At 41.7% G+C, this 19,632-nt stretch overlaps 1 protein-coding gene across 5 annotated transcripts in view; it reads left to right on the top strand.

Annotated features, from left to right (window-relative positions):
* The window catches only part of KIF26B (kinesin family member 26B), a 271,678-nt gene that overhangs the window by 138,267 nt on the left and 113,779 nt on the right, over window positions 1–19,632 (top strand). The window lies entirely within an intron of this gene.

Below are 19,632 nucleotides of genomic sequence, written 5' to 3'. Positions count from 1 at the left end.
ACTTGGGGGAGGGGCAGGGTATTGATCTACTGAAAGAAACAAATATTCAGACTACCGTCATCAACATTAATATCCTGATTAGCCTATAATATGATTTGATTCTGTCCCCCTGCCCTTTCAGGTGACGTATGTTTACTTAAACCTTTGACCTGAAACCTATCGCTTTGGACCTCAAATACCTGACCACTAGCTGAATGCAAGACCGAGCAGCTGAGATAATTGTACTGGAAGCACACTTACTCATTATCTGCACATTCTCATTATAACATACATTGGCACTGCTTTTTATTATGAATTTTGAAAAGTGCTATGAGCCATTGAGCAGCTATTTGAGTGTAGGTTGCCCTGAATAAGCGATAGTGAACAGCATTAACTCTGCTTCTTTCTGCAGATACTTTTAATTAAACTTCAATTGACCCAACCAAAGGAGGAGGAGGAGAAAGCTAATTATAGTTATCAAGAGGTATTTGTGCTGATGGTAGTCTGTGACGGGATTATGATGCGGTGTGGAGAGGAAATCAATCTACTGTGCTTCATGGTGTATTCTTTATACACCACAACTGTGCACAGGGTTTTTCCTGAGTGAACTTTATACACAATTGGAAAGACTGTGAGGAACTGGCAACTTGATATCTTCCAATATCAGGGGTGCAACACAAAAATAAGTTTTTTCACAGTGCAATCATATGCATGTTTACTCACAAGTAAATCCCAGTGAGCTCCCAGATAAAAATGTATAGGATTGTAGTCTATAAGTCTCATTGAAGTAAATAGCTTTCAAGGGCTTAAGTAGTATTGGTTTCTATGTATTATCTAGGGATGGCTAAATTTGTCAGTTTTGGTTTTTCTTTATTTCTCATTTTTCCAATAGCATTTTCCACTATGCATGTGAAAAATTTCCAGTCATGGAACTGGTTTAAACACTTCAAGGACACCATTTACATGATACAGTGAACCGTAGCTAACAGTTTGCTGTGAACACACCTATCTTGGCCATATTGTTCAAGGGAAATAAACCACAGAGCAGCCAACAAATCTGTAGCCATTGTTTTTGGCATACTGACTCTGGTTGGTTTGTGTGAAACCATCCATGATCCGTAGAGGGGGTATAATACTAAGACAAGAATCATGGTGTGTTTCCCATATACCCCCTCAACTGTTGCCGTACAACCCATTTTTTCACACAAGAGCACAGCACACATTTGAGCACCTCAATCTTGCCCCAAAAAGCACTTTTTCAGGGCTGTGATCTCACAGGCATCCTGGTTTTTTGCCTCAACGTGTTGGAGGGTGTGCTGGTGGGGAGAAGCCAAGCAATCCTGATCCTTAAATGGTTAAATGGTTTGCCATGACATGCAAACTGACCACTGACTCTTAAGGAGTGATCTCATTTAAGCTAACTAATTTGGTTTGGAACCCAAAGGAAGGAACCAATGTAATAGAACAAGGAAGATCAGCCACAGTTCTCTGACATAAATAACCCCGCCACCAATGGACCAGAATGTGGTCTAAATCTCCCTTTAAATCTATATTAGCGAAAAGAAAAGAACTTACTCTGAAATTCACTTACAGGTGGTACCTAACACCACGGAAATATGCTCAAGAACCTCACCAAAATGCTGCAAAGGATGCACCTCCACAAGCACATACCTCCATATGTGATGGGAATGTCCCAAAATCCACAATAGCCAGACACTGGCGAGACCTGTCAAGAGTAAGCATGGACCAATGGTATCAAATAATATGGGAAACAGCCTATCTAACCAATAAACTGAAACTGACACGGGGGCAAATAGAAGAAGACGCCTTCACCCTGATATGGTTCCCCTTTCACAGCCCAACAAGAAGAATCTGCTGACAGCCTACGAATCAATCTGGCTAACCTGACACACACACACACACACACACACACACACACACGTCTCACTACAGCCAACCAAAGGCAACCAACCACACCGTAAGCCACCCCCAACCTCTCTCACCACCAAGGAAATACAAGTGAATAGTAAGAGAACCCACACAAGTGATGCTGACACAAACCCCCACACATACACTAAGTAAAATAGAAGCATTGCCAGCTGACCCCACTCCACTCACCACCCACCCTCCCCCTTTCCCTCTCTTTCCTTCCTAACCTAACACTGCATGCAACACTAATGCCTCACAACAAACGAAACTGATCTGTAGAAAACACAACTTGAAAAAAGAGACAATGCACGCATTTTTGTAAATGAAGAAATCTCTAATATAAACAAACTACACCAGCAGGAGTTGCTGTTAGCCACAACCTTGTTATGCCTGTATGTTTTCCACTCTGTTGCTAATAGCAGTTTGTGGGGGGAGGCAGATTTGTATCAGGGGATCTCTACCCCATCCCCGCTCATTAAAATGTCATGTGTAATTGGGCTCTTTTCCTGTCTTCATTCACAACTCCTTTTCTGATTATGTGGTTGGCATACTGTCACCTTTCCCAACAAATGTACTGCAAGTGTGTGTGTTTGTGTGTGTAGAGGCAAGGGGCTAAGAACATTAAAGACTCTTTCATTGTCCTTTTATTTGCTTCAAGTAAACATCCCTCACCTAGTGGCCATGGTAACTAGTCAACTTGCAGTAAAAAGATCTCCTCCAACATTGCCTTTCCAGTAAGGGAACAACATTGATTTACTTCTTTTAAAATTTTCTTCTCATTTCGTTCAGTTTCCAGGAACTCTTGTCTCTGTAGATGTGTTTGATGCGCTAAGAGATTTTGTGATTAGGCCCAAACCATCAGCTCAAACTGCCTAAACATATTTGCATTAGTAAATAGCCCATAAAGCAGAGGAGATTGTGGTGTTGATTATTTGCCAGGTAATTATCTATGTACAAGTTTTCAGAATTCTCATATTGACGTTTACAGGTGTATGTCAGCCATTGCCTGTAACAAGTATCACTTGAAAGAAGCTTATTGCCAATGAATGAATTCCAGAATGAACACAATTTTCTGTCTGCCTGATTCTTTTTGAAAGATAAAGGGCAGTGCTCTAATTAAGTTGGCATTTTATTTGTTCTGTGGTAATTGAAATGCAATAAACAGTGACCTTGTGCCGCCATTTTAGAAGGTGTTCAGAGTACAAGAGTACTTAAAAGGGTTGGAATGTATCAGGCTGAATGGAAAGAAAAGACAATAATATATTTTTAATGCTTTTTATCATGGATTGTCATCACTGGGGCACAATTTATGTTCTCTTTATGAAGTATGTGCCTGTATAAAGTGATTAAGGCTGCAGTCCTATATGCACTTACCCAGGATTAAATCTGATTGACTGTAAATCCCATTTACATGTGTGCTTTAGGTTAGGTTTATTTAATTTTAACCTTGCTTATCACTAAAAAATAATAATTCTGAAGCAATTTACAAGCAAGTAAAAAATATAATAATAATATTATATAAAACATTCAAAACAGATAATCTGAATTTGTAAAAGAATGCACTTCGGAATTGTCTTCCCCTACTGAAATGAATAGGGACGCGGGTGGCACTGTGGGTAAAACCTCAGCGCCTAGGACTTGCCGATCGAATCCCCGCGGCGGGGTGCGCTCCCGTCGTTCGGTCCCAGCGCCTGCCAACCCAGCAGTTTGAAAGCACCTCCGGGTGCAAGTAGATAAATAGGGACCGCTTACCAGCCGGAAGGTAAACGGCGTTCCGTGTGCTGCGCTGGCTCACCAGATGCAGCTTGTCACGCTGGCCACGTGACCCGGAAGTGTCTGCGGGCAGCGCTAGCTCCCAGCCTATAGAGTGAGATGAGCGCACAACCCTAGAGTCTGGCGAGACTGGCCCGAACGGGCAGGGGTACCTTTACCTTTACTGAAATGAATGGGAAGACATTGTGGTTGCCTGGAAAAGCTCATAGTGCTCCAGGGTGCAAATGAATACACATTACCTCAAAGCATGTTATAATTCTCTAAATTATTTTTATCTTTTTTATCTATTAAATTTATACACCATCCTTCATCCCAAGATCACAGTGTGATTTACAATCCAATTTTTCAAGTCCTGGGCTGCATTCTCTGAAATAAAGGCCACCACAAGTCATTCCTATAAAGTGAAAAATATTAATAGTAGGTTAACTATTAATAGTAGATTAACATGGTAGTGCAAAACAATATAATAAATTTATTTTTGCCATGTCATTAAGCTGCTAGGAATAAGTAGAATTCCAAGTCCACAGATGAACATGTTTCTGGGAGTCTGGTTGAAAGCTGAATGTTTTTCTTTCACATAGATATTTGGAGAAGCCTGCCGGAACATGAATTAGCTGCTTTGATTATATATCACCAAGTGTGGTAAACCTGGAACTGTGCTTTCCAGTGCAGAAAGAAAAATAACTTCTGAAGTCTTTGGGGTTTAATTGTGTCTCCATAATGAACAAAGAGAAGTGTGCAATTAATCATCTAAAATTTGGTAACCTTGCTTAGACTGAAGGTAAAGACTGATCCATAGCTTAGAACACATTTATAAATATTTATGTTGCCATTTTCACTATGTATATAGTCATTGTTTCTGGTGTTCAGAATATAAGACTCAAAGAAGAAGAAGAAGATCTGATCTGTTGGATCAGAACAAAAAGTTAATCTAATCTAATCTGATCTAGGATCCTATTTCCAACACTGGTCAGTCAGATGCTTTCAGGGAATAAAAATAGGGTATGAAATGTACAATAGCCTTCTCCCACTGTTTGTTAGTTGGTATTCTGGAATGCTGTTTCACATCCAAGAAGTGACAAATGCAGCCATCATGAGTAGTATCCATGGATTGCCTTATTCTCCATATATTTGTCTAAGAGTGTTCCAGAAATTGCTAATTACATAAGTTTGCCTTTAAATGCAAACTGAATAGAATTCTTCCCTGCCTCACCCTCATACCTAGTCACATCCTTCGGCAATAAATTCTGTATGTTAATGATCTGCCATCAAAGTACCTTATTTTGTCAGTCCTGAGTCTCCTTCCCATTAAATTCATTGAGTGATCCTGAGTTCTAATACTATAAGATAATTTTCTCTCCACTTTCACCACACATGCATAATTTTATACACGTCTTTCATTGTTCCTTTTGTTGTTGTTTTTTTCAAAACAAACAAACAAATGCTTTAGCTTTTTCCCCACAGTGAAAATACTTGAATCTCTTTTTCATTAATCTGTAACCTTTGACTTGCAGCATTTGACATGTAAAACCAGAAAAAAAATATCCACTACTGACGCTCAGGCCAAGCTTTTTTCTGGCGTTGGAGGGGGAGAGTAGGCTATGTGCCAGTATCCTACTATGAGTTCCCTGCCTGCCCACAGATACTAAACTGATCAGAGATGTGTAGGCCCACTAAAAAATGGAAAATGGGGGAGGGGATCTACCCCCCAATTTTTAGCCCCGCTTTCATGCCTGTGGGACTGATACACTTTGAGAAGGCTTGATAGCCAGCAGGCATGTGACTGGGACAGCAAGCCCGTTACCTGTGAGTAAGCCCTATTCATAGGTTCGCGGGTGGCGCTGTGGGTTAAATCACAGAGCCTAGGACTTGCCAATCAGAAGGTCAGCAGTTCGAATCCCCACGATGGGGTGAGCTCCCGTTGCTCGGTCCCTGCTCCTGCCAACCTAGCAGTTCGAAAGCACGTCAAAGTGCAAGTAGAGAAATAGCGGGAAGGTAAACGGCGTTTCCATGTGCTGCTCTGGTTCGCCAGAAGCGGCTTAGTCATGCTGGCCACATGACCTGGAAGCTGTACGCCGGCTCCCTCAGCCAATAAAGCAAGATGAGCGCCGCAACCCCAGAGTCAGTCACGACTGGACCTAATGGTCAGGGGTCCCTTTACCTTTACCTTTAAGCCCTATTCAACTCAATGTGATGCCTCTTTTGAAATATTAAGTTTAAGATTGTACTCTTGTGTAGCTTCCACAGGCGCCACTGCTGACACAAGGTCCTGATAAATAGCAGAAGACCTTCGAGCTTAGGTTAGGATGAAAAAAGATTCTCGGCTAGCTGCCCAGAGTAGGTTACAGTTGCATCCTGAATAAAATGACATGCCGGTAGTTCCATAAAGGTATATGAATTTTCATTGGCACTTTTATGGATTACTTCATCTTGGAATTTGACCTGTGAGAACTGATGTCTTAGAAGGAATTTATTTATTTCCATATGCAAGAAATGATTTATTTTTTTAATAACATGATTGATATATAAAGCCACATGTTTTCCTGTAAAAGAGATACAACGGTGTTTGAAAACTATTCTGGAATGTTAAAAAAGAATTACAAAAGCTCAAGCTTTTTGCCTTGAATGCAGAATGGCTTTCTGGAGGTTTGCATTCACGCCAGTCCAATGCACAGTGCAGCCTCTGTATGCCAGAAATCCATAGTAGCTGGATATATGCAAGTAATATGGTCTCGTTGTTACAAACTGGCAATAAAGGAAAATACTTGCAAGACAAGAAATTCTAAATAGGAACTTTAACTGGTTGTTTAAAATGATTTAACTGAAGGTGGTGAATAAGTGGTCTGCTAGGTGTAGCTGCAATATGTGTTACATCAGTAGTTCTAGAATAATTCCTCCCCCATGCCCCCATCTTGTTCATCTCTTAATTGAAATAAGCCTATAACTTTCAGGCTAGACAGATTCAAAGCTTGTTTTCTCATTGTGTTTCCAGGAAAAGATGAATTTGATTAGCTCTCCCATTGGATTCCACCCCAGTGTATGGGATGGATTTACAAATGGTACCTGTTGTGACAGCAGAATATTATAGAGTGTTGATCTTAGTTTTTTATCTTCCCGTCAATAGCTAAATGGGTCACAATGAACTGTGGATCTCTGTTTTTTATTTATCTAACAAAATCAGCATGCCACTTTCAAGAAAATCTCACATCCAGGCAGAACTGGGTCTGATTGGCTCTGATTAGCTGCAGCAGGTGCGCACCGACCCCTCTCGCTCTCCAGGCTTCAGGAACACATCCGCAGCCTAGGCAGCCCTACGGGAGGTCCTGCAAGGCTCCCCACGCTGCGGATAGCAGCCTGCCGCCCGGCGGGCGAGGCGCCCTGAAGCAGAGCGCCCCCCGCGCCAGGCAGACATCCGCAGCGTGGGGAGCCTTGCAGGAGTTCCCGGCAAGGCTCCCCACGCTGCGGATAGCAGCCTGCCGCCCCGCAGGGGGGGCGCCCTAATGCAGAGCGCCCCTCGCGCGGGGCAGACATCAGCCAGCCCCACAAGCTCGAGGGACAGCAGGGAGGCGCAGCGCCGCCATCCCGCTGTTCCTCGACCTGGTTCTGTTTCCCCAACCTGCTTTTGGGGGGGAAATAAAGGGAATTTTCCCCCCCTTTATTTCCCCCCCAAAAAACTAGGTGCGTCCTATGGGACGGAGCGTCCTATGGGACGAAAAATACGGTAATCTGAGACTCCAAATTGTTCAATAGGACACAATAGATCTGAAAGAAAGACCCCCTAATACCATCTCCACATTCTCGGAGGCCACAAATAGTTTTGTAGGGTACAACACAATAAGCCTGTTCATCCAACTTGATTCGTTAGTTGAATCCAAACATGAGCACCAGGGAGCAGGCTGTACCACCTAGACCCACCACCTGGTATCCACATATTATACAGAGCATAGGGTGGTTTTCAGCTATGCTTTGCTCAGAATAGATCCACTGGTATTAATGTACATGAGGAAGTTAGGTCTGTTCATTTCAGTGAGTCTATTCTGAGTAAAACTTAGTTGAATACCACCCTGAATGTCTGCCGGGGGGGGGGGGCTGCTAATCTTCATGTATACACAGTTTCCACGGTGGGGCTAATTGGGGGTATTCAGTGTATTAATTTGGGCTCCTGATTGAGGTGTAGATATGGGGGGGAGGGATTGCAGTCATTTTCTTAACATCTGTACAACACAACTCATTTGTAGCCATTAAAGATGTGGAAAATGGAACAGGCTAGCCTACATGTGCTTGTCATTACCTGTTGATAACACTTTTTTTTTTTTAAAAAAAACCCCAACTATTTTAAAATCCTTTGAAACAGAGGGAAAAAATTATACATGAGCTCCTCCTGGCTTCTGTCAGCTTCCCCCTCCCAAAAAATAAGGAAAAAGATTGATTTAATTTGGGGACAATATAAATTTACAGGTTTATCCTCATCTCCTTTCCCATTGGGGGCTGATGTGGTGGCAATCCAGTGGCCAGCTGAAGGAAATGGAGAGAGGGAAGGGAGATTATTTCCTCCCACACCAAAAGGAGCGAGAGTCTTTTTGGTGGTGGCTTCTCTTCTGTGGAACACTCTGACCAAGCAGGCTTGACTGATACCTGCCTTTTTATTGTAGTGCCAGTCAACGCATCTTTAAAGATTCCCAGGTTTTAAAATCCCAGCTGTTGCCTATTTTTAGTTTGATTTGACTCCTTCTCCTTCTCCTCCTCCTTGTTTGCTGTGCTGCTGTATTATGGCTTGAGTTTTTGAAGCTGCTTCTTGTAATCCTGCACTTAATTCATTTTGCAAGCTGCCCTGTAAGGATGTAGAAAGTGTGGGGTATATATATTTGAGACAAACAAATAAATAACAGACACAGTCACATTTCAAATAGCAAGCAGGTCATACATTCTTCTGGGGAAAGACAGAAGCAGAAAGCCATGCTGTTCTGCTTCAGTACGATGCACACCGGGAGCATGCTCTTGTTATTTTCCTTCCCGCCCACTGCCAGGATTGTTTTTCTGTGCTGTGCTGAAGACTGATGTCTATGTTATCTTTGGCCAACGATGCGTGTGAGTTAATATAACTTTGCAGATTAAAACTGCTGAACGTAAGCTACATTGACTTCACAAGGAATTGTGAAATGAGCATGCATAGAATAAATAATAAGCAGTAGTATGATCCCACCTGTCACTTTCCTTGATTTCTGTCCTCTGTGCTTATTCTACTGGTGTGCCTGCCCATTCTAAGGTAGTTCTTTGATCTCCAGCCTCCAGCCCATTTCTGGTCCTCTTGCCAGCATATGTAGCCTTCCTCCAGTGGTACTAAGGCTCTGTTGGGACCTCCTAGCCATAGTGATACTTTTGGACTGAGATTGGCTGAGTGGTGCAGAGAACAGATTGGCCAGAGAACGGGAGACTGACAGAAATGCTCAAATGGATTGTGGAAGAATATGTGTGGGACTGGAAAGAGTGTGGCTTCGAGATTTTTGAGAGAACCTTTTCTAAAAATCGCTTGGAGTTCCACTTGGTAGAGCTAAGCCCTGGTTGCTGTAATAGACCAGCCGTCACTGACTTTAATCAGGAAGTACAATGGTACCTCGGGGTACGAACATAATTCGTTCTGGAGGTCCGTTCTTAACCTGAAACTGTTCTTAACCTGAGGCGTGCTTTCGCTAATGGGGCTTCCCACTGACGCTGCATGATTTCTGTTCTCATCCTAGGGCAAAGTTCTTAACCCGAGGTAATACTTCTGGGTTAGCGGAGTTTGTAACCCAAAGTGTTTGTAACCCAAGGTGTTTGTAACCTGAGGTACCACTGTAGCAGAAATGAGGAGAGGAAGCAATGCAGCAAACTACAGTGGTACCTCAGGTTAAGTACTTAATTCATTCCGGAGGTCTGTTCTTAACCTGAAACTGTTCTTAACCTGAAGCACCACTTTAGCTAATTGGGTCCTGCTGCTGCCGGAGCACAGTTTCTGTTCTCATCCTGAAGCAAAGTTCTTAATCCGAGGTACTATTTCTGGGTTAGCGGAGTCTGTAACCTGAAGCGTTTGTAACCTGAAGCGTATGTAACCCGAGGTACCACTGTACAGTACTAAGATTCAGCCTTGGCAATTCATTGTTTGTTTTCCCTTTTCAAAGGTATTCTCAATGTATACTCATAAGTCAGGGGAACCTTTGCTATGTTGGTATTCAGATACACTTTTTTTCTTTTTAGGTTCAATGTTTGTCACTTTGAATCACTATAGTCTGCAATATCCTTTAACATACCTGAGACTAAAACACATTAGCAGTATTTTGTCTTCATTCTCTCTCCTTCTTTCTCTTTTAGGAATAATAAGTTAGAATAGCTCCACATTTCTCATTTGCTTCCATTTCTCTATTCCATGTTCAGGTGTTTGCTCTTGAATGCAGAGATGTTAAAATCACATCTACATTTTGTGAACTGTAGAAGTGAAACAATCTAAGCTGACTTGAAAACCCACAGTGCATATAAAGCAGTTTTATTTGTCCCTGTTTTTGCAATTTTTCTTTGTATATCTGCTTCAGTAGGTTTTGGAAAAGCCAGCAAGCACTCTAAATGGATAATACATTTTTGTGGTTGTTGTTCTTTCCGATAACATAAACTGCAGTTGTGTAAATGCCAACGAAGTATTCTAGCATGGATCACTTGCAAGTCAATAAGAAGGCAATTCCTACACAAAGATTGTCCAAAGGAAAGATGGTGGGGAGAGTCTTAATGCTGGAATTAGTAATCCCGCTCAGCACAAACTCGAGGAATTTTTTATTTTCCCTCCTTTATCAATGCATTTTTGTCTCAGCTGAACCTGGTGGAAACCCTGTAAAAGGCTGAAGTTCTTCAGAACTTTTAATGTTTTGTTCCTAAGAAATTTTTCATGTTGTGACTTAGATGCAGTCTGTATTTATATCACCATTGTGGGAGGGTAGCTTTATATGTGTCCCTCCCTCCAGCCCCCTAAAGATTTGACTGCTGCCATCTGTGGCTGAATTCGGGTACTGCAGCAAAACTAAGGAAGCACACTTTGCTGCAGTGTTTGCATTTCCACCCTAATTGCTCTTGTGTGATCAGAAGAGCTGGAAATTGAATTGGAAACCTCAAGAGCTTCCAAAGCGATAAGACAGTCAGGGATGTGTAGGTTATCATTGTCAGCTCTGCATGCTTAATTAGAAGTTGAGGAGAAGATTATCTCTTACTCCACCAGAGTGTCAAAAACCATCATTGGAAATGAAATTGATCACAAAGAGTATGCAGAAAACAGGGGTTGTGAACCATAACTAAAACCTGTTTATCTGGAGCAACCACTGGAAAGGGAAAGGAAGGGAAAAGCCATGACTGGCACTTGTCAAGCAGAACTTTGCAATAAGCGGTGAAATAATTAGTTATAAGCTACTACCTTGCATAAAAGCCTGCAAACTGTATCCAACCAGCAAAGGGGGGGGGGTTGCCCCATTTTAATTTTTAACTGATCTTGCTTATTTCCTTCCCTAATCTTTATTATCGGGATGACATGAGGAGAGGGTTTGGTTCTGAATGGCTAGTTTATAACAGTTCTAAACCATATGCCCAGTCTAGAAATATGCATAAAGAAACACTACTCTGATATTTTATGAGAGGGTGGTAACCACAAACTTTTATAAAATAAATAAATATTTGGACCTTGCAGGCATCCCCTTTTGGAAATGCAAATTCTTTTCTATGTAAAGCACTCTTTTTCAGTCTTATACTCTCTTGATTCTTTTGGACTCTTAACTCCCATAAGCCCCAGTCAAAGTGGCTAATGGCCAGGGATAATACGAGCTGTACTTACTGCACTACAAAGTTGGGGAAGGCTGTCATAGAGGATTATCAAGAACACAAACAGTTCGTAGCTGCTAAGTTGTGCGCATAACTGTAGACAGGACTGCATAGGTCATTAGGAAGTAACTCCAAATTGACCCGTTTCTATTAGGACGGCTGGTGGATTATAATACTGGTGAGTTGGAAGAAAGGAAACAAACCATTCCTATCATTCTGTTCTGGCTATTCCAATTTAGACTGGTCTACTAGAGCATTCCCAACTTCATGATAAACTGCTTAAAATGTCCTGAATTGAACAGCCTGCATGAGTGTGGCAGAGGCAAATATTAAATTATCAGCTGAAGTTTGTACATGATTAAAGGAGTGTCCCCTAAGCTCCACCAAGGATCTTATCCTGCTGTATAAACTCAAGCTTGCAGATGCTTCTGGTTATGTTAGTTTTGATAATGAACCCATTTGCAATTTCACCCCCCAGCTGTTGATTTAGTCCAGTAGCTTTGCATCAGATAACTTACTGAAATGGAGCTAAGTGACAGGCGGGGGTGATGGTGTTGGGAAGGCGGGAAGCAAATTGAAATGTTTATGATATGAATGGGAGAGAATTGTGGGTTGGTTGGCTTACGAAAAGCATATCTAATTAAAGCCATTAATGTGCAGGATGCTAGAACGGAATTGCCCAAGGAATTTTTATTGAAATTTTAGTACAACTTTTATCTATGGCAGATCTGTGTTCACTGCTATAGCATCTGCAGGGAATTCATATTTTACTGAAGTTCAGTGGCATGATTTAAACATAGGAAAACTTCCTTGTAGTAAACTTCCTTGCTGTTCAGTATGATATCTAAATAGTTACCAGTTCCATTCCTAACGTTACTGATTTGTGTTGATTGGCTGATGACATTGTTTCCCCCTTTTAAAAATGTTACTGTAGATTAGATCAAATATTATTTTGAAAACAAAAGTTTGATGATGTTAAAAGCTGCTTTTGGCCTTTGTTGTCAATCCCGTATCCTTTACATTTTCATATGGTTTTCTATATAGATTAATTTAAATGACTCCTAACTGTTAGAAAAGACTACAGCAAAAATCTTTCCTGAGGTCTTTGCACTTTCTCTTACAGATAGGTAGCCGTGTTGGTCTGCCATAGTCAAAATAAAAAAATTCCTTCCAGTAGCAGCTTAAAGACCAACTAAGTTAGTTCTTGGTATGAGCTTTCGTGTGCATGCACACTTCTTCATGCATGCACACAAAAGCTCATACTGGAAGGTGCTACTGGAAGGAATTTTTTTATTTTCACTTTCTCTTAGTCAGTGATGAGAGTTCCTTTCTCTGCCTCTTTAGAGATGCAAGAAGAGGATTCCTCCCCTGCCTTTGTTCAGCTGAAATCTTGAAGTGTTAATAATTTTTGTCTTAAATCAACATGAAACTCTAAGTGATATCATTTCCCCCTGGATGATTTACTTCCCCTTTTGGATACATGCTCCCTGAACTAAATTCCTAACACAGCATAGGTCACATAATGGGATGAGAAATAATTTTGAGGTAAGCAGCATTAATGGCATCTGGTTTAATAGCTGTTGGCATACTGGACGTGTTGGCAGCATTTTTCATTATTTTTGCCAATAATTGGTCAGAAATGTTCTGGTTTCTCTCAGGACTGTGTTGTATCTTATGTAGCCCTAACCATCCGTTGTGGGCAGCGCAGCGTACTACCTGGTTACTAGGATTTAAGCTGATCTCGTTCATTAACCTTAGCAGGGCTAAATTGGCTTCAGTACAAATATTTTGGTTTTAACTGGTCTGAGGATTGGGCTGGGCTGTAAGAAATTTGGCTGCTATCCAGTGTGGGGATAAACATGGATTAGTAAAGCCAACATATTCTATATTCCGTTATTGGTGAACTCATACAGGCATCCTGATCCCCTTCCTACCCTCCATCAGAGTTCAGTTAATTACTTTGTGTGCAGTTGAACAAATTGCTGTAGATGTAAGATACTTCCCCAGTTTATGTAATTTTAAGCTATGTGACACAGTGCATTGTTTACTCTACACAGTTGGGGGTACTACTTTTATCTGTGAGTTGATTAGAAAACTTAAATTGTCTAGTGAGATTGTGTTGCTTTTTTGTAAGCAAGGGTGTAGAATGAATGAATGAATAACTGTGACTTGGAAGAATGACATATTTTCTAAAATAAATTCTGCATGCCAGGGTATATATGTGTGTGTATTTATGTTTGCTGCCAAATATTAAACAGTTAAATACATTGATTGTGACTAGTTACATAGTGCAGCACATGGGCTGCAGTTTTGTCCCCACTTATACTGGTTTGCAACACAGTTTTATGCACACTTATTTGCCAGTGAGACCGATTGAGCTCAGTGAGACTGATATTTGTTGTAAGTCATGAGACTGGAGTATACACATGTTTACTGAAGTTCATGAGTCATGCCAGGCAAATACTAAAACAATTGACATTAGATTATAGCTTAAAAGAAAAGTGGAATGTTCTTCTCTTTCCTTTCAAATCTGCCTTGGCATTCTTTGAAATGTCAAGTGATAGACTACAGAAAGCGGGAAGTAAAAGGTAAGTTTTATATGAGGGCATACTAAATTTTCTTTGTTAGCTTTTACTTGTTCTCTATAGAAACAGTAAAAGGGTGACTAAATATGATCATGTGTAACAACTCTGTTGTCCAAGTTAGGGGTGGGTGACACCGCTTTGTGATGGTTCCGGTCCAACTTAGATGGTCATTTCCAGAGGGTGATTCTTGGGGATTGTTCTTTGACCCATGGAGCCTTCAATGTGGGGTTCCTCAGGGTTCAGTTTATCCCCTGTGCTTTCTAACAGATACACAAAACTGCTGAGTGGGATTTTGGAGTACATGGTCAGCAATATGCTGTTGACACACAGCTCTACCTCTGTTTTATATCTGCAGGTGCGGCAATGGATGTGCTGGACTGTTTTCTTGCCTCAGACTGGATGAGAGCCCACAAACTCAAGCTCAATCCAGAAAAGACTGAGGCCCTGTTAGTGGGCGGTTCCCTAGACCAGATGGCTGAGAGGTTACACTTCCTCTGAAATGCAGGTGCACAACTGGAGAGTGCTTCTGGATCAGTTGCTGTCACTTGAGGCTCATTTGGCCTCAGTGGCACAGCTTTGGCCACGTGAGCCTCAAGGGAAAGCAACTGATCCAGAACCTTTGACCTTCCATCAGCTTTGGCTGGTGGCCCAGCTGTGCCCCTGTCTGGGTAGGGACAGCCTAACTACTGTTGTCTATGCTCTGGTAACCTCTAGGTTAGATTTCTGCAATGCATTATATGTAGGGCTGTCTCTGAACATAGTTCAGAAGATTCAGTTACTGCACAATTTGGCAACCAGGTTGCTCACCAGGGCATATTACATGTTTGAGCATATAACACCAGTCTTGGCCTGACTGCTCTGGCTGCCAGTTAGTTTCCAGGCCCAATTCAAAGTGCTGGTTTTGACCTATAAAGCCTTAAATGCCCCATGACCACTATACTTTAAGGACCACCTCTCTGCATATGAAGCACCTCAGACCTTGTGATAATCATCTGAGGTGCTGCTTCATTTCCTGCTCCATGAGAGGTATGGAAGGTGGCAACACAAGAAAAGGTATTTTCTGTGGTGGCTCCCTATTTCTGGAATGCTCTCCCCAGGAAGGCTTGCCTGCTGCCTTCATTACATATCTTTAGGTGCCAAGCAAAACTTTTCTCTTTAATCAGGTCTGATTAAACAGCTGATCAACAACTCCATGTCCCTTTGAATGTGTTTGTGGGAGGAGGGTTATTGGTTTGGGGGTTATTGGTTTGTTTTTCTTCTTGTTGTTTTTATTATGTATTTTGTGTTCTCATTTTGTATTTTTATGTTGTGCACTGCCCTGTGGTGTTTGGATAAAGGATGGTATACAAATTCAACTAAATAAATAAATAAATAAATAAATAAATAAATAAATAAATAAATAAAGTAAGTAAGTAAGTAAGTAAGTAAGTAAGTAAGTAAGTAAATGCGGGGCAGGCATTGGGAGGGGAAAAAGAAGGACCAGATGTAAAAATAAAATGAGATGTAAAGTGTTTGTTGCAGCTAGAGCTCTGCTTTGCTTCCTCTAATATCACAATACCCTGCTCAGTCTGATTCTAAAAATCTCTGCTTTATAAAACCAAGAGGGGAAAAATATAAGTATTTTAATGCAATGTGAAGGCTTTCTCACTTGACACAGTGCTCAAGTGAAGGTTGCAGAGTGCATTTTTATTGGCCATAGGAGGAAGGTGGCTGGCTTTGCTTACAGAAAAAGGCTTGCTTTGGAAAAGCCATAAAAGCAGTAGCAGCAGTGCAGAAAATATATTTTGTGAGCAGTGATGTTGAAATTCTAGTTCAACTTTTTAAAGGGACCCTTCAGAACAGCATGGGACTTAGCATCAGGGACTGCAGGGGGCTAACTAACCAAAAAGGTGGCTGGTCAAAATTAGTAGAGGACCTCCTCTGTTCCTGTCCCATAGTATTCTGTGATAACTTCATGAAGCAGTTTAGATTACAATTTAGCCAGTACCGCTGGAGAAGCACTGATGATTAACAGTACACATTCATTGACTATGTTCTGTCATTCTCCTTGGATTCTGATTCAGAAAATATTTAGTGAAAGGCTTATTAAGAGGAATCAATGTATCTCACCACTTTTTAGATGTCAACTCTTATTTTTTCATGAAAGATTTCCAGAGTGCAAAAAATAATAAAAAAAATGATTACAATAAAGGATGTCTAACTAAAGCAGCTTTTTCCACAAGCAGTGTTCCATTTACAGTGGAGTTTGAACTGAAAATGTTCTGTGACAGTGGACTGTCATGGGGATGAATGTAATACATATCAGCAGCCTCAGCATATAAATCATCTGGTGCAAGAAAGTCATGACAGTCCCAGTGTGCATCTTTGTGTTCAATAGTGAATTAAGTTTTGACATGATTCTGTGTTCCTACCGGAGTTCTCCCTCATACAGCTTTCCTTTGCTGCCTCTGTCTTGAGCCATGATAAGCCAGGACTCTGACTATGCATGTTGTGTTGTATCATGTTCCCCCCCCCCCGCTCCCAATTAATTTAGTTGCTTTATGTGGAAGTCAGCAAAGCAGGTCTTTTCTTCTACGGACCACTATTCAGCAGACCCTGACATTTTTCTTCCCATCCAACTTTCCCATAGCTTCTTCTTTGGGGACATCCGGAGAACAGTTTCCCTTCTATCATCCCTTCCTCCTAATCTGCATATTATTGAAATAAATAATGTTTCCATCAATGCAAAACTTAAGTACTAGCAATTGGAGATGCAATAGTTTAATTCCAAAGATCTGAAGCATTTTTGAGAAGACACTCAAAAAGTGTACATAATTTATTTAAATATTATAACATTGAATCACAGAATTGTAGGGTTGGAAGGGCCCTCCGAGGGTCATTGAGTTCAACCCCCTGCTATACAGAAATCTCAACATAGAATCATAGAATTGTATATTTATAGACTTAATGGCCTTTGCAATATAAAATCAATTTGTTTGCACACTTGTTGACTTGTCCTCCTAGACTAATTTTTGATGCAGTCTGCCCCTTGAGTATTTCTTACAATACAGAAAAGATCTGTTGAACTGGCAGTTAAATTTGGGCCTGGTGAAGTACTGAGTTTATCCTTAGGCATTGCATCATTGTCTCGAGCCTTGCAACTTGCTATTATTTGAGAGGCAGCAGACTCCTCTGAACTAAATATTCTTGTAGCTGATACTGTCGTGAGGCCTTCCTTGAAGAGTTAGCTACATTGCGACTAAATATTTTTGGAAGTCCTTTTAAAATTGGTACGTGAAAGGCAACATGCCTCTCTGTTAGGGTGAGACTCTGTCTAGTCCAAAAATAATTGTGTACTAGGTGGAGCGTCTCTAGTCTCTGCCCCGGCTGATCTCCTTGGTGAAGGGATAGTGTGGACCCCAAGAAGGATGAGGAACAAACGAGTTGCAGTTTTCTCTTCTTTATTTTACATTTTCTCAGGCAGACTATTTGTTAAATTAAAAAAAAATACTCGAAATAAATAATGCGCACACAGAGAGTGATTACATGTTCCAATTCTTTTGTGAGTGTTGCTTTTTCAATTTCCTTTTCGGAAAAACATGTTAGATTGACAGCAGAACAACAAAAAAGCACACTAAGCTTCTATTGTACAGTAATATCTCATATTTCTTGAGCAACAGCTGAATGAGTATCCAGCTCTGTTAAAACTGTAAAGCTATACCCTGTAATGTTCTATTTTAAAAGTCTGCCTAAGTGTCATCCCCTCTGACCACAGACAATCACCCTGTAAAGAATGTGCACATTTTCACTATTTCATCTGGTAGATTCCTTTAGAAGCAGCTCAGGGTGTGGCCAAGGAATAGAGTGTTAACCACAGACTGATTCACATACTGCACTTGCGGAAACCATCCTGTCTTACAGGGGTATCTTGTCTTGTTTTTCTCCCAGAGTTCGGGGGGGGGGGGGAGGAACCACTACCTTTCTGCTATAACTCAAGCACTGCAAATGAGCTCTATTTCCCCCCAAATTATCCTGAGTTGCTGTGTCATAAATGGTTAAAGTGCAACTGGGATGTGAGGATGGTGGTGGCGGGTGGCGAGTGGGAGAGCAGCCACGTAGGAAGGTCTTATGAAGCCTACTAATTGCATCTCAAATGAGTTTACATTGTCAAGCAGGTCTGCCCACTGCTGCCACATCTTCCTTTTCCCCATCTTACCATGCTCCCATTCAACAGTGTGTTGGTGACCAAGAGATGCCAGGCACTCTCATTTGTTTCTCTCTTCATACCTTTCAGTTATGTTTATCTAAAAGTAAAGGACTCCTGACAGTTAAGTCCAGTCGCAAATGACTCTGGGGTTGCGGCACTCATCTCACTTTACTGGCCGAGGGAGCCGGTGTTTGTCCGCAGACAGTTTTTCTGGGTCATGTGGCCAGCATGACTAAGCTGCTTCTGGCGAACCAGAGCAGCACACGGAAATGCCGTCTACCTTCCCACCAGAGTGGTACCTATTTATCTACTTGCACTTTGATGTGCTTTCAAACTGCTAGGTGGGCAGGAGCAGGGACTGAGCAATGGGAGCTCATCCTGTCGCGGGGATTCGAACCGCTGACCTTTTGATCGGCAAGCCCTAGGCTCTGTGGTTTAGACCACAGCGCCACCCACGTCCCTTTATGTTTAGCTACCATATAGTTAATGCTTTGTTTAGTTCATTGACGTCCCATCTTTCTTCCATCATGCAACTCAGGGTGCAATACAGATGGTTACCAGGTGACCTCCCATCCAAGCACTGACAGACCCAGAACTCCTTAGCTTCTACTTGCTCAGCACAACTTCCCCCTTTCCCACCTTGTGACCTACAAAGAAAACTACTCTGGAGGGTTAGTGAAAACCCCAGACTCTTTTATCCAGTATCAAGTCTACCTATTAGCACTGCTAGGCCCCTTAGATTCTACACTTCTGGCTTCCAACAGCATGCTTATTTATTTACTTGTCAGATTTTCGGACCACCTTTCAGCAGCGGTTTCCAGGATGGTTTTCTTGACAAAATAGATGTCAATTTAAAACAAATAAACAAACAAGGCATTAAAATAATAAATGAAAACACCAGTGGCAACCAAAACAAAGAGGCTCAGTCCCCCAAAGCCAGGAAGATCAGGAATGTTTATGCCTCTCTCTAATCCGGCCAGCTCCAGATTTTGCTGAAGTCTGGGCAGGTTTCCCTTGGTGGTCCCCCATCACAGACGAGCACCCGACTTGCAGCAGTCCAAGCACTGCCTTTCCCCTTGCTCCTGCTGGAGTTTACATAGCCTGCTTCCCAGGGGCAATCTTGGGGAGAAAGTGCTGTGCAACTGGGAGCAGCATCTTCTCCATCCTGATATTGGGGAACCTTGACCACCTTGTATTTGCAGATCAGCTCCATCTCCAAAGTCATAGAATTTACCCAATTTCAAAAGATTAATCTAATCCTTGGGCATGCCTTCCAAATCCTGTGAAAATCACTGGCCAAATGTTTTCATCCAGCACTCAAGATTCATTCCCAGATGTCTCCAGGTG

This window comes from Podarcis vaucheri (genome assembly GCF_965113315.1).
Source record: "Podarcis vaucheri genome assembly, chromosome: 3".
NCBI classification, from domain to species: domain Eukaryota; kingdom Metazoa; phylum Chordata; class Lepidosauria; order Squamata; family Lacertidae; genus Podarcis; species Podarcis vaucheri.
This window is presented reverse-complemented; position numbering and strand designations above follow the sequence as displayed.